Below are 15,692 nucleotides of genomic sequence, written 5' to 3' on the forward strand. Positions count from 1 at the left end.
TGGTTATTCATTTTTGATTTACATTTACTCTGTGTGGAGTATGAAGGGAACCAGTCTCGTTGGAACTTTACCGCGCTGAGCAGATGTGACGTGAATTGTAAATTGTAGAATTCCCTCATCTTCCTTAGTCTCAGCATCCGTATGGCTTGCAAATTGTAGAAGCCTCGGAGGTGTAACCAGAGAAGGTTCCCATTGTTTTCATTCTGGTGGGATATGTTATATGCCATTAGAGTGAAAACTTAGTCTTTTGCTAGCAGTTGCCGCTAGGGCATCTATGCCATTTCGTTCGTTGCAATTCGGGACTGCAAGCTGGGGTTTGTTTTGGTTGGATCAGGGAGAGCAGCATATGTGCCTCCTGATGAGAGACTAATAAGTTTCGAAACCGGTAGAGGTGCTTACAGCACTCTCTGATTGGACTGGACTATGGTTCGGCTGTATTTTCGTTTTGCAACGAAATTGAAAATGGTTATTCATTTTTGATTTACATTTACTCTGTCTGGAGTATGAAGGGAACCAGTCTCGTTGGAACTTTACCGCGCTGAGCAGATGTGACGTGAATTGTAAATTGTAGAATTCCCTCATCTTCCTTAGTCTCAGCATCCGTATGGCTTGCAAATTGTAGAAGCCTCGGAGGTGTAACCAGAGAAGGTTCCCATTGTTTTCATTCTGGTGGGATATGTTATATGCCATTAGAGTGAAAACTTAGTCTTTTGCTAGCAGTTGCCGCTAGGGCATCTATGCCATTTCGTTCGTTGCAATTCGGGACTGCACGCTGGGGTTTGTTTTGGTTGGATCAGGGAGAGCAGCATATGTGCCTCCTGATGAGAGACTAATAGTTTCGAAACCGGTAGAGGTGCTTGCAGCAGTCTCTGATTGGACTGGAATATGGTTCGGCTGTATTTTCGTTTTGCAACGAAATTGAAAATGGTTATTCATTTTTGATTTACATTTACTCTGTGTGGAGTATGAAGGGAACCAGTCTCGTTGGAACTTTACCGCGCTGAGCAGATGTGACGTGAATTGTAAATTGTAGAATTCCCTCATCTTCCTTAGTCTCAGCATCCGTATGGCTTGCAAATTGTAGAAGCCTCGGAGGTGTAACCAGAGAAGGTTCCCATTGTTTTCATTCTGGAGGGATATGTTATATGCCATTAGAGTGAAAACTTAGTCTTTTGCTAGCAGTTGCCGCTAGGGCATCTATGCCATTTCGTTCGTTGCAATTCGGGACTGCACGCTGGGGTTTGTTTTGGTTGGATCAGGGAGAGCAGCATATGTGCCTCCTGATGAGAGACTAATAAGTTTCGAAACCGGTAGAGGTGCTTGCAGCACTCTCTGATTGGACTGGAGTATGGTTCGGCTGTATTTTCGTTTTGCAACGAAATTGAAAATGGTTATTCATTTTTGATTTACATTTACTCTGTGTGGAGTATGAAGGGAACCAGTCTCGTTGGAACTTTACCGCGCTGAGCAGATGTGACGTGAATTGTAAATTGTAGAATTCCCTCATCTTCCTTAGTCTCAGCATCCGTATGGCTTGCAAATTGTAGAAGCCTCGGAGGTGTAACCAGAGATGGTTCCCATTGTTTTCATTCTGTTGGGATATGTTATATGCCATTAGAGTGAAAACTTAGTCTTTTGCTAGCAGTTGCCGCTAGGGCATCTATGCCATTTCGTTCGTTGCAATTCGGGACTGCACGCTGGGGTTTGTTTTGGTTGGATCAGGGAGAGCAGCATATGTGCCTCCTGATGAGAGACTAATAAGTTTCGAAACCGGTAGAGGTGCTTGCAGCACTCTCTGATTGGACTGGAATATGGTTCGGCTGTATTTTCGTTTTGCAACGAAATTGAAAATGGTTATTCATTTTTGATTTACATTTACTCTGTGTGGAGTATGAAGGGAACCAGTCTCGTTGGAACTTTACCGCGCTGAGCAGATGTGACGTGAATTGTAAATTGTAGAATTCCCTCATCTTCCTTAGTCTCAGCATCCGTATGGCTTGCAAATTGTAGAAGCCTCGGAGGTGTAACCAGAAAAGGTTCCCATTGTTTTCATTCTGGTGGGATATGTTATACGCCATTAGAGTGAAAACTTAGTCTTTTGCTAGCAGTTGCCGCTAGGGCATCTATGCCATTTCGTTCGTTGCAATTCGGGACTGCACGCTGGGGTTTGTTTTGGTTGGATCAGGGAGAGCAACATATGTGCCTCCTGATGAGAGAATAATAAGTTTCGAAACCGGTAGAGGTGCTTGCAGCACTCTCTGATTGGACTGGAATATGGTTCGGCTGTATTTTCGTTTTGCAACGAAATTGAAAATGGTTATTCATTTTTGATTTACATATACTCTGTGTGGAGTATGAAGGGAACCAGTCTCGTTGGAACTTTACCGCGCTAAGCAGATGTGACGTGAATTGTAAATTGTAGAATTCCCTCATCTTCCTTAGTCTCAGCATCCGTATGGCTTGCAAATTGTAGAAGCCTCGGAGGTGTAACCAGAGAAGGTTCCCATTGTTTTCATTCTAGTGGGATATGTTATATGCCATTAGAGTGAAAACTTATTCTTTTGCTAGCAGTTGCCGCTAGGGCATCTATGCCATTTCGTTCGTTGCAATTCGGGACTGCACGCTGGGGTTTGTTTTGGTTGGATCAGGGAGAGCAGCATATGTGCCTCCTGATGAGAGACTAATAAGTTTCGAAACCGGTAGAGGTGCTTGCAGCACTCTCTGATTGGACTGGACTATGGTTCGGCTGTATTTTCGTTTTGCAACGAAATTGAAAATGGTTATTCATTTTTGATTTACATTTACTCTGTGTGGAGTATGAAGGGAACCAGTCTCGTTGGAACTTTACCGCGCTGAGCAGATGTGACGTGAATTGTAAATTGTAGAATTCCCTCATCTTCCTTAGTCTCAGCATCCGTATGGCTTGCAAATTGTAGAAGCCTCGGAGGTGTAACCAGAGAAGGTTCCCATTGTTTTCATTCTGGTGGGATATGTTATATGCCATTAGAGTGAAAACTTAGTCTTTTGCTAGCAGTTGCCGCTAGGGCATCTATGCCATTTCGTTCGTTGCAATTCGGGACTGCACGCTGGGGTTTGTTTTGGTTGGATCAGGGAGAGCAGCATATGTGCCTCCTGATGAGAGACTAATAGTTTCGAAACCGGTAGAGGTGCTTGCAGCAGTCTCTGATTGGACTGGAATATGGTTCGGCTGTATTTTCGTTTTGCAACGAAATTGAAAATGGTTATTCATTTTTGATTTACATTTACTCTGTGTGGAGTATGAAGGGAACCAGTCTCGTTGGAACTTTACCGCGCTGAGCAGATGTGACGTGAATTGTAAATTGTAGAATTCCCTCATCTTCCTTAGTCTCAGCATCCGTATGGCTTGCAAATTGTAGAAGCCTCGGAGGTGTAACCAGAGAAGGTTCCCATTGTTTTCATTCTGGAGGGATATGTTATATGCCATTAGAGTGAAAACTTAGTCTTTTGCTAGCAGTTGCCGCTAGGGCATCTATGCCATTTCGTTCGTTGCAATTCGGGACTGCACGCTGGGGTTTGTTTTGGTTGGATCAGGGAGAGCAGCATATGTGCCTCCTGATGAGAGACTAATAAGTTTCGAAACCGGTAGAGGTGCTTGCAGCACTCTCTGATTGGACTGGAGTATGGTTCGGCTGTATTTTCGTTTTGCAACGAAATTGAAAATGGTTATTCATTTTTGATTTACATTTACTCTGTGTGGAGTATGAAGGGAACCAGTCTCGTTGGAACTTTACCGCGCTGAGCAGATGTGACGTGAATTGTAAATTGTAGAATTCCCTCATCTTCCTTAGTCTCAGCATCCGTATGGCTTGCAAATTGTAGAAGCCTCGGAGGTGTAACCAGAGATGGTTCCCATTGTTTTCATTCTGTTGGGATATGTTATATGCCATTAGAGTGAAAACTTAGTCTTTTGCTAGCAGTTGCCGCTAGGGCATCTATGCCATTTCGTTCGTTGCAATTCGGGACTGCACGCTGGGGTTTGTTTTGGTTGGATCAGGGAGAGCAGCATATGTGCCTCCTGATGAGAGACTAATAAGTTTCGAAACCGGTAGAGGTGCTTGCAGCACTCTCTGATTGGACTGGAATATGGTTCGGCTGTATTTTCGTTTTGCAACGAAATTGAAAATGGTTATTCATTTTTGATTTACATTTACTCTGTGTGGAGTATGAAGGGAACCAGTCTCGTTGGAACTTTACCGCGCTGAGCAGATGTGACGTGAATTGTAAATTGTAGAATTCCCTCATCTTCCTTAGTCTCAGCATCCGTATGGCTTGCAAATTGTAGAAGCCTCGGAGGTGTAACCAGAAAAGGTTCCCATTGTTTTCATTCTGGTGGGATATGTTATACGCCATTAGAGTGAAAACTTAGTCTTTTGCTAGCAGTTGCCGCTAGGGCATCTATGCCATTTCGTTCGTTGCAATTCGGGACTGCACGCTGGGGTTTGTTTTGGTTGGATCAGGGAGAGCAACATATGTGCCTCCTGATGAGAGAATAATAAGTTTCGAAACCGGTAGAGGTGCTTGCAGCACTCTCTGATTGGACTGGAATATGGTTCGGCTGTATTTTCGTTTTGCAACGAAATTGAAAATGGTTATTCATTTTTGATTTACATATACTCTGTGTGGAGTATGAAGGGAACCAGTCTCGTTGGAACTTTACCGCGCTAAGCAGATGTGACGTGAATTGTAAATTGTAGAATTCCCTCATCTTCCTTAGTCTCAGCATCCGTATGGCTTGCAAATTGTAGAAGCCTCGGAGGTGTAACCAGAGAAGGTTCCCATTGTTTTCATTCTAGTGGGATATGTTATATGCCATTAGAGTGAAAACTTATTCTTTTGCTAGCAGTTGCCGCTAGGGCATCTATGCCATTTCGTTCGTTGCAATTCGGGACTGCACGCTGGGGTTTGTTTTGGTTGGATCAGGGAGAGCAGCATATGTGCCTCCTGATGAGAGACTAATAAGTTTCGAAACCGGTAGAGGTGCTTGCAGCACTCTCTGATTGGACTGGACTATGGTTCGGCTGTATTTTCGTTTTGCAACGAAATTGAAAATGGTTATTCATTTTTGATTTACATTTACTCTGTGTGGAGTATGAAGGGAACCAGTCTCGTTGGAACTTTACCGCGCTGAGCAGATGTGACGTGAATTGTAAATTGTAGAATTCCCTCATCTTCCTTAGTCTCAGCATCCGTATGGCTTGCAAATTGTAGAAGCCTCGGAGGTGTAACCAGAGAAGGTTCCCATTGTTTTCATTCTGGTGGGATATGTTATATGCCATTAGAGTGAAAACTTAGTCTTTTGCTAGCAGTTGCCGCTAGGGCATCTATGCCATTTCGTTCGTTGCAATTCGGGACTGCACGCTGGGGTTTGTTTTGGTTGGATCAGGGAGAGCAGCATATGTGCCTCCTGATGAGAGAATAATAAGTTTCGAAACCGGTAGAGGTGCTTGCAGCACTCTCTGATTGGACTGGAATATGGTTCGGCTGTATTTTCGTTTTGCAACGAAATTGAAAATGGTTATTCATTTTTGATTTACATTTACTCTGTGTGGAGTATGAAGGGAACCAGTCTCGTTGGAACTTTACCGCGCTAAGCAGATGTGACGTGAATTGTAAATTGTAGAATTCCCTCATCTTCCTTAGTCTCAGCATCCGTATGGCTTGCAAATTGTAGAAGCCTCGGAGGTGTAACCAGAGAAGGTTCCCATTGTTTTCATTCTAGTGGGATATGTTATATGCCATTAGAGTGAAAACTTATTCTTTTGCTAGCAGTTGCCGCTAGGGCATCTATGCCATTTCGTTCGTTGCAATTCGGGACTGCACGCTGGGGTTTGTTTTGGTTGGATCAGGGAGAGCAGCATATGTGCCTCCTGATGAGAGACTAATAAGTTTCGAAACCGGTAGAGGTGCTTGCAGCACTCTCTGATTGGACTGGACTATGGTTCGGCTGTATTTTCGTTTTGCAACGAAATTGAAAATGGTTATTCATTTTTGATTTACATTTACTCTGTGTGGAGTATGAAGGGAACCAGTCTCGTTGGAACTTTACCGCGCTGAGCAGATGTGACGTGAATTGTAAATTGTAGAATTCCCTCATCTTCCTTAGTCTCAGCATCCGTATGGCTTGCAAATTGTAGAAGCCTCGGAGGTGTAACCAGAGAAGGTTCCCATTGTTTTCATTCTGGTGGGATATGTTATATGCCATTAGAGTGAAAACTTAGTCTTTTGCTAGCAGTTGCCGCTAGGGCATCTATGCCATTTCGTTCGTTGCAATTCGGGACTGCACGCTGGGGTTTGTTTTGGTTGGATCAGGGAGAGCAGCATATGTGCCTCCTGATGAGAGACTAATAAGTTTCGAAACCGGTAGAGGTGCTTGCAGCACTCTCTGATTGGACTGGAATATGGTTCGGCTGTATTTTCGTTTTGCAACGAAATTGAAAATGGTTATTCAATTTTGATTTACATTTACTCTGTGTGGAGTATGAAGGGAACCAGTCTCGTTGGAACTTTACCGCGCTGAGCAGATGTGACGTGAATTGTAAATTGTAGAATTCCCTCATCTTCCTTAGTCTCAGCATCCGTATGGCTTGCAAATTGTAGAAGCCTCGGAGGTGTAACCAGAGAAGGTTCCCATTGTTTTCATTCTGGTGGGATATGTTATATGCCATTAGAGTGAAAACTTAGTCTTTTGCTAGCAGTTGCCGCTAGGGCATCTATGCCATTTCGTTCGTTGCAATTCGGGACTGCACGCTGGGGTTTGTTTTGGTTGGATCAGGGAGAGCAGCATATGTGCCTCCTGATGAGAGACTAATAAGTTTCGAAACCGGTAGAGGTGCTTGCAGTACTCTCTGATTGGACTGGAATATGGTTCGGCTGTATTTTCGTTTTGCAACGAAATTGAAAATGGTTATTCATTTTTGAAAAACTGTTCTATTTTTTTTTTAAACTCAATATTTTGAGATATTTGTGGTTGAAAATTGGCCATTTTCATTGAAACATAATACCTTTTCGAACGGTTTTTTTGCGAATACCTTAAAAACTATGCATCTAGCTAAAAAACTATATTAAACATTTTTGTAGGTTATAAAAAAACAAAGTGACACAAATTTTATGAATTTATTAGTATTCTCTGTATGTGTCCCAGAACGCCGAGTACCTATAACGAAACTAAAACCAATTGAAAAGCACATTTCAGTAATAGGTTAGACAGATAAATAAAGTAAAAAATTAAATTTTTAAATATTTTCGCAGTAGAATTATTATACCTGGCGTACAAAATACGCCAGCGCGTATAGTTAAATGTTAATAGTATTATGAAAGCAAGTAAGCTTTGGCAGTAATTGGATTTTGATTCTGGTTAAATTTATATTTCAGTTTAAGTTCTAGTGAAATCGTAGTATTGTTTCATAAGTGCCCCTGATTTTAATCATCATATTTAATTATATAGTTGGGATTTGTAAACCAAATTAAGTGAAAATAAATTTCTGGAGGCATTCGGATGTCAAATCCCAAATAAAAGATGGCCAGGTAAGACCAGATTCGAAAGATGGTAAAGTGGTTACAGCCAAAAAATAATCAGTACCTACCGTATTTTGCGATTACATTGATAATTCAGTTCTTTATTTTATGAGTTTAATGAAATTATTTAAGACATATTATACAGAGAATACTCAAAAAATTTATGAATTTATTAGTATTCTCTGTATATGTCCCACACATTCTTCATATCAAAATATCAAAACAATGTTTAGTCATGATAAAAAAGATAAAAACAAAGCTGATAAATTTTACACTCTGTTGGGATGACTTTGATATATTGCATCTACATGTCATAGATGTCATCGAAACACCCTTTAAAGTGGTTATAAAACAGCATCAAATGGGCGAAGTTGAACCGAACCTGGAAGAAGGCTCACTCGTATGGTATACGGATGGATCTAAGATAGATAAAAGGGCAGGAGTGGGAGTTACTGGGCCCAATTGCAGGCTATCCAAATCTCTTGGAACGACCTAACTATATTTCAGGTAGAAATACATGCCATAGACATTACTACCCAAGAATGTCTCAACCTCGTAGAGCAAAAGTCTTTATTTTATCAGACAGCGAAGCTGCCTTAAAGGCTCTAAAGTCATTTACTTGTGAGTAAAAGTTGGTTTGGGACTATAAACAATCCCTCAAGAAGCTGGCGGAACGCAATAAAGTAACTTTAATGTGAGTGCCAGGTCACACGGGAACTGCAGAAATGAGGAAGCTGATAGTCTCGCAAAAGAAGATTCTAATACCCCATTCCAAGGTCCAGAACCCTTCTGTAGAGTATCAAAAAGTCACATCAGAGAGGAACTTGAAGAATTTCTGGCCTAGGAACTCAATCAACTACAACTATACTGATCTAACACATCAGGACAAAGGCAAGCAAAAAGGCTTATAAAAATGTTACCTACTGCAACAATTCGCTTTCTCCAAATGTATAAAAAGATATAAAAAATTTCCACTTGCCTTCTCTCTGGTCACTAGAGTCTAATATATAATTAAAAAAAAAGAGCAAATCAGATAGTGAGAACTGTTGTTTCTCTGACAACGAAAAAGAAACGGCAGAACATAATATACTATGCAACTGCGTAGTGCTGTTCTGCAAACGACTAAAATTCCTAGAAAAGGAAACTCTAGCGCCCTCTGACAGAAAATAAGTCACCTAGGATGCTAATTAACTTCATCGGAGGTAGTGGCATCCTAGAGTTTAACCAAATTAGAGTATGCACAAAAGAGTTCTACAGGTCGAAGTGTGAAGATGCTGCATCGAATTAACGACCTCACATAATCTATAAACCTCAGATATCATACACATACAAATTGATCAATTTTGGATAGGGGCTAAATTTTGAGCAGCTAATGTGAATAGCGCAAACAGAGAAGAGTTTGCAATTTTGTAGTAGCCAGCCACAAATGAGTAGGTAGATGGCATTTAAGAAGAATAGTATTGTCAGAAACGGTATATGTCAAGACTATGCTAACGCCCGCATTGTACTTGATATTATCTTTCGCAGTTGGAACCCAAAAATCAGTATTAAATAATTTTAGACTACGGCCTATATTTCCCAATATTAATGTACGTTTACGCTACTAAATCTAGCTAATTTTTGTTTTAATATCCTATTCATTATATGAAATATCCCAATTGTGTAAATAACTAAAAAGACTGTCATTTGCCAAAATTTGTTTTTATGTAGCATTGTCTCATAAATATACGATTGTAGTTAATCAGTATATATTTTTTGTAATTTAATTTCAGTTCTTAGTTTTCCGCTTCATAATTCAAGGAAAGATAGATGACAGAGAAGCATCTGAAGAAGCCAAATTGCATGACTAAAAAACCTAAGAGAACGTTTTGAATGCAGCCCAAAAAAACTATTTAAAGCTATTGCCTCAAAAATTAAAATAGCTATGATGATTGCCAACCTCAAATTAAACATGATATTTTTGTAAACATAAATTTCTTTATCATAATCAAAAATGAATAACCATTTTCAATTTCGTTGCAAAACTACAGCCGCATCATTATTCTAGTTCAATCAGAGAGTGAAGCAAGCACATCTACCGGTTTCGAAACTTATTAGTTTCTCATCAGGAGGCACATATGCTGCTCTCTCTGACCCAACTAGGACAAACCCCAGCGTGCAGTCAAGAATTGTAAAGAACGAAATGGCAGGGATGCCCTAGCGGCAACTGCTAGCAAAAGACTAAATTTTTAATCTAATAGCACATAAAACAACATAAAAAATATTGCTCTACATCCTACCACGTTGAAAATAAGGGGAACCTTCTCTGGTAACACATCCGAGGCTTCTACATTTTGCAAGCCATAACGGATGCTGAGACTAAGAAAGATGAGGGAATTTTTCAACGTCCCATCTGCTCAGCGCGGTAAAGTTCCAACGAAATTGGTTCCCTATGTACTCCATTCAGAGTAAACATGTAAATCAAAAATGAATGACCATTTTCAATTTCGTTGCAACACGAAACTACAGCCGCATAATTAGTTATTCTAGTTCAATCAGAGAGTGCAGCAAGCACCTCTACCGGTTTCGAAACTTACCGGTTGCCGCTAGGGCATCCCTGCCATTTTGTTCGTTTCAATCCGTGACTGCACGCCGGGGTTTGTCCTAGTTGGGTTAGAGAGAGCAGCCTATGTGCCTCCTGATGAGAGACTAATAAGTTTCGAAATCGGTAGAGGTGCTTGCTGCACTCTCTGATTGTACTAGAATAATGATGCTGCTGTAGTTTCGTGTTGCAACGAAATTGAAAATGGATATTCATTTTTGATTTACATGTTTACTCTGATTGGAGTACGAAGGGAACCATTCTCGTTGGAACTTTACCGCGCTGAGCAGATGGGACGTGAATTATAAATTTAAAAATTACCTCATCTTCCTTAGTCGCAGCATCCGTTATGGCTTGCAAATTGCAGAAGCCTCAGATGTGTTACCAGAGAAGGTTTCCATTGTTTTCAACCTGGTAGGATGTAGAGCAACATTTTTTATGTTGCCTGAAGTGCTATTAGATTAAAAACATAGTCTTTTTTCTTTATTATAGTTTATTTTTGGTCCTGCATTATGTTGCAATATAATATACAGAGTGGCTACTAAAAAGAGTACACCGTGATGTGTAGCAATCAGAGCTGGGCCGGATACTGATAAATTGTACTCGGGTACAGAGTACCGGGTACTTCTCATATTTGAGGAACGAGTACAGAGTACCGAGTAGATTGCTCAAAAAAAGTACTCAGAGTACAATACTCAAAGTACAATTACCCGAATTTCTCGGGTACTTATTTCGAGTACATTTGAATATAGAACACGAAAAAAGGTAAGAAGGTACCTAATAATTATCTCTGCCTCTCTAAACATATTTATTTATGAGCCATGAAAACATAAAATAACGTAGGTACAACTTAAACTTAAATAAAAAAAAAAATAAGAATTTTAAAAATTGATGATTGATTAATACAATAAAATCTGTCAACTAAAAATGAAGGAACTATTGCCCGATATAGAAAGGTAGCCGGTATATCCAGTTTTTGTTGTCCACAAATACATAAAAGATAATAATTGGAACTTTGTTTATTTTGTTAATAAAAGCAAATATAATTCTATACATAAACGGAAACATCGGAAACTACTAAAACTACTTTAATATCCTAATAAAAAACAAAATTATACTACGGAAAAAACATATTGATGTTAAGCTTTTTTAAAGAATTGTTTTCAAACCACTTTTATTTTTTTATATCCTTTGATAATTTGAGTTTTTACACTATATTTTTCGGCCAACTGCTGTGAATTGTAATCATACTTATAAATAGTTACAAACCTTTCTCTTTTACAACACTTTTACGACATTTTATTATAGGATTTTAAGAAACTATTGTGACCACCTACCAGATGAAGGTTAATCTCCTGTTTAGGTAGATAGAATAGGCCCTAAGAAATAGTACTGGGAATTTCCATCAACAAATAGACAAAATTATTTTAACAAAATTATTTTGGCTAACATTCACATTCAATTTCTTTAAAATGGGCTTTAAAAATATGTGATTGTGATTATTTGGCCGTACTATAAAGGTGGCCGTAAATAGTAGGTAATAAATAAGCGAATATAGTATATTGTATTACATATAATTGGTTTGCGGAATTTTGAAACAGGCCGTAAGTACAGGTGGCCGATTTTGGCAGGTGGCCGGTAACACAGGTTTTACTGTAATCAGTATAACACCACTCACGCACTCACATTCGCTGATTAATTTTATTGGCTTTTAAGATAACTAATTTTTCAAAGTTTCATCAGTTCTTCAGAGCATTTCTTGAAGGGCTATTAATTAATATGGCATAAGAGAATAGGCGTTTGCTTGACTTTGCGAATGGACTGATACTGAAAACGGCGTTTTTGCGTGTTGCTATCAGTGTTCCCAGATGACTTTTTGATGATCAGTAGGTGTCGTTTCAAAAGATCAGTAGATTTCAGTAGTATCAAGTCGCCTCAAAAATCTATCAGTTTATACATAGACAACTAGATGTCGCCCCGAAAAATCAGTAGAATTAATGGGGGAATGCCTCAAAAAATCGGTGGATTCAACCGATTTTTCGTTAAATTTACCGAATCCCTCTATTAAAATACGACGATTTTGAGTATTTTAGTAATTTTTAGTATTTCAGTAGGTTTAAGGATGCCATCAGTAGATCAGTATACGAGGATCGAGATCAGTAGGTCTACTGATTTTTCAGTAGGTCTGGGAACACTGGTTGCTATTAATTTGCTCTCCCACATGCAGCGACAAGTTTATACTTGCAAAAAGTACTCGGAAAATGTACTCGTATAATAAACGCGGGTACCGGGTATTTTACCCATATGCTGCGGGTACGAGTACCACTTTACTGAAAATGTACTCGGGTACCTACCGAGTACTGAGTACCCAAAATGTACTCAGAGTACAAAATTCGGGTGCTTGTGCCCGGGTATTGCCCAGCTCTGGTAGCAATATATTTTATTTAACAACACTACAAATACATGATAATAACAAAGAAAAAAATAAACAAATAAAAATACATTTGGGAAATGTACCGATAAAAAGGGTTGATAAATACAAATAACTAGAAACCTAGATTTCAGACCATAATGATCAAACAACCAGGAATAAGATCTAACAACCAGAAATAAAGGCCAGGATGTAAATAACCAGAAATGCGTTTGTAAAAATGAAAACAATTCTCTGCAACAAAGACCTTAGATTAGATTTGAGAGTAAGAGCCTTGATAGCCTACGTGACCTGTTTTCGATACTGCAATATGGACTTGAAAGCTAGACATTGAAGCAAGAAAACATAAATACAGTCCTTTGAAATGTGTTGTTCCAGTGTCATCCAGTGTTGCTACAAAATATCATGCAAGGAAAAATAGCAGGCAAACGCAGTCCAGGACGAAGAAGAACCTCATGGTTGAGTTGACGAACTTGCGAGATTGGTATGGTGTTGATACAAGCATGCTATTTAGGGTGGCAGTGAATAAAATTAAGATAGCTATGATGGTAACCAACGTTCTGAAAGGACATGGTACATGAAGAAGAAGTGTCATCTAGGAGGATGCTTAGAATAGCATCGACACAAAGGAAACTAACACTGTATTTCGAGAAATGAGCCAAGAACACGAAATAATAAACATAATAAAAATTAGAAAAGTTACAATATCAGGAACACGTAATGAGAGTAATGAGGGGACAACGATATGAACTGCTAAGACTGATAATGCAGGTAATGATAATTAGGCAGCGGATTTTTTGCTAAATGCATATTGCTTGCATATTTCGCATATTTGAGAACTTTACCAAATTTTGCATATTTTTAAAGAAAGTTGCATATTATGTGCCTTTTTTTAAAACATTCCGACACTGCCGATAATTTGACATAAAATATTCCCCCGCATATGCCGTCATATTTTTTCGAGAACTACCTGAAGTCTGCTCATTCATTACCTTTTTGGTTTTTCTTAGAAAACTCCTGATCTTTAGTGAGATGTCACATTATGCGTTTTGACCGGATGCGTTTCCACCGCATCCAGTCAAAACGCATAGTGTGACAGGTCGGCCCGGTTGCGTTGGAAACGAATGCGTTTTGAGACATCGTCACGCGCTTACAAACTGCACCAGACTAAACTCATAGTGTGACAGATAGGTCCGGTTGCGTTGGAAACGGATGCGTTTCCACCGCATCCGGTCAAAACGCATAATGTGACACCGCACTTTCCCACAATGTGCGTCTAATACGCTGTCATAAAATGATTGTAGGATGTTAAATACCCTATTGTTAAGAGAATATTTACACCTCTAAGGCCGATGCCACATTATGCGTTTTGACCGGATGCGTTTCCGACGCATCCGTTGAAAACGCATAGTGTGACAGATCGGTCCGGTTGCGTTGGAAGCGGATGCGTTTTGAGTCATCGGTACGCGCTTAATACCTGCACCAGACTAAACGCATAGTGTGACAGGTTGGTCCGGTTGCGTTGGAAACGGATGCGTTTTCACCGCATCCGTTCAAAACGCATAATGTGGCATCGGCCTAAGCATCGTTTTACGATTCTCTAACGGAAATTTAAATATGATTTAAATCAGATCCCGTAAATCAGTACAATTAGTCACCTTTAGTCAGTCAATGCGAATATTTAGTTTCTGTTTAAAAGTACTTTTGTTTGTGAATAGTGCAATATGCCGAAAGATCATAGCCTGTTTTATTCCCAGACCAGAATCTATCCCCAGCTTCTTTACACCAATGGAAATTATTCTGCAAAGCATGTAATAGAATGGTGAGTTTAAGATTGCTTACTTCCTCTTATTTCTTTAATAAATAATATTTGGCTGATTCCTCAATATTTTAAGTTTAAACAGTTTGAAAAAGTATGTGTTATTGCCGTAGACACCACCTTAGCGAAAATTTTCGGTTACACAACACGTCGGGACAGAACTACATAAGTCAAAATGCAAGAATATGAGCAAATCGGAAGTAGTTTTGATCAGTTACCCATTGACAGTAAACAATCGTCGATGACTTCATCCAATGAACAATATAAATTTAAGTCGGATTTAAAAAAACCGTAAAATCCTATGATTAAAGATTTTTTGGAAATATATTGCAAGAAAAGGGTGCCCGATGAAAGTTCGTTGAAAAAAATTACGTACCGTAAAATGGGATGAGATTGATCTCCCGGGGTGACATTGATCATTTGTCTTTGTATCACATATATGTAGATACAACCGGCCACAATGTAAAATTGTTTCTGGTTGTGGCACTATTCATTTCTTGGATCTTGACTATGATCAGTTCACGTCGTTGTTAGTTTGCAATTGGCATTGGGAAGAAGTTCTTGGGCTTTGAAATTAACCATAATTTTTGGCCTATTTTTATAGTTTGTGTACTTTTGATGGTAGAGAAAGAACAGAGGTAAGTTTGCTATTTCTAGTGTTATAAAATTATTTTTTATGGTTCTGTAATAATAATTTTAAGTATCTAGCATTTTAACTAACGCCAGCTTTTTTAAGATGGCGGATAATATTGAATGGGGTGACATTGATCAAGTGATCAATCTAACCTCACGTTACGTAAGTTCCAGAAATTAATTTATAATTTTTGTCACAGATTTAAGAATATCAATCACAATGGGAAGAACGTACAAAAGACAATTAGGCACTAGAACGTATGGCGATTTTAATGAAGAACAAGTTAATCAGGCGCTGCGCGATGTATTGGAAAATGGATTATCGCTAAGAAAAACCGCAAAAATACAAATTGTCCTACGGAACTTTAAATAACAAGTACCATGGAAGGAAGATTAAGAAAACAGGTGGACAATCTGTATTCACATAATATGAAGAAGAAGTAGCCATTATAGCCATTAAAGAAGTAGCCATTTTAACGTGTGCAGATTAGGGATATCCTCTAAGTGCAATGGATTTGAGAATGTGCGTTAAAAGTTTTTTGGACAAAACTGGTAGAAGTGTATCGAGATTTAAGGAGAATAATCCTAGAATTGACTGGGTAAATAGCTTGTTGAAGAGACACGGAGGTATTGCTGGTAAAGATTAGCAACTAATATTAACCCGGCACCTG

General features: G+C 39.1%; 1 long non-coding RNA gene across 2 annotated transcripts; it reads left to right on the forward strand.

Moving 5' to 3' along the window:
* The first annotated feature begins 411 nt into the window (after window positions 1-411).
* Window positions 412-6,724, forward strand: LOC126885919 (uncharacterized). 2 transcript variants are annotated; one of them, XR_007698495.1, is made up of 2 exons: window positions 412-4,335; window positions 4,799-6,724. It is a non-coding gene; the product is annotated as an uncharacterized LOC126885919 (long non-coding RNA). The 2 variants fall into 2 exon arrangements; XR_007698496.1 differs by having other exon boundaries at window positions 412-3,872.
* The last annotated feature ends 8,968 nt before the right edge of the window (window positions 6,725-15,692 follow it).

Source organism: Diabrotica virgifera, chromosome 6 (assembly GCF_917563875.1).
Source record: "Diabrotica virgifera virgifera chromosome 6, PGI_DIABVI_V3a".
NCBI lineage: Eukaryota > Metazoa > Arthropoda > Insecta > Coleoptera > Chrysomelidae > Diabrotica > Diabrotica virgifera.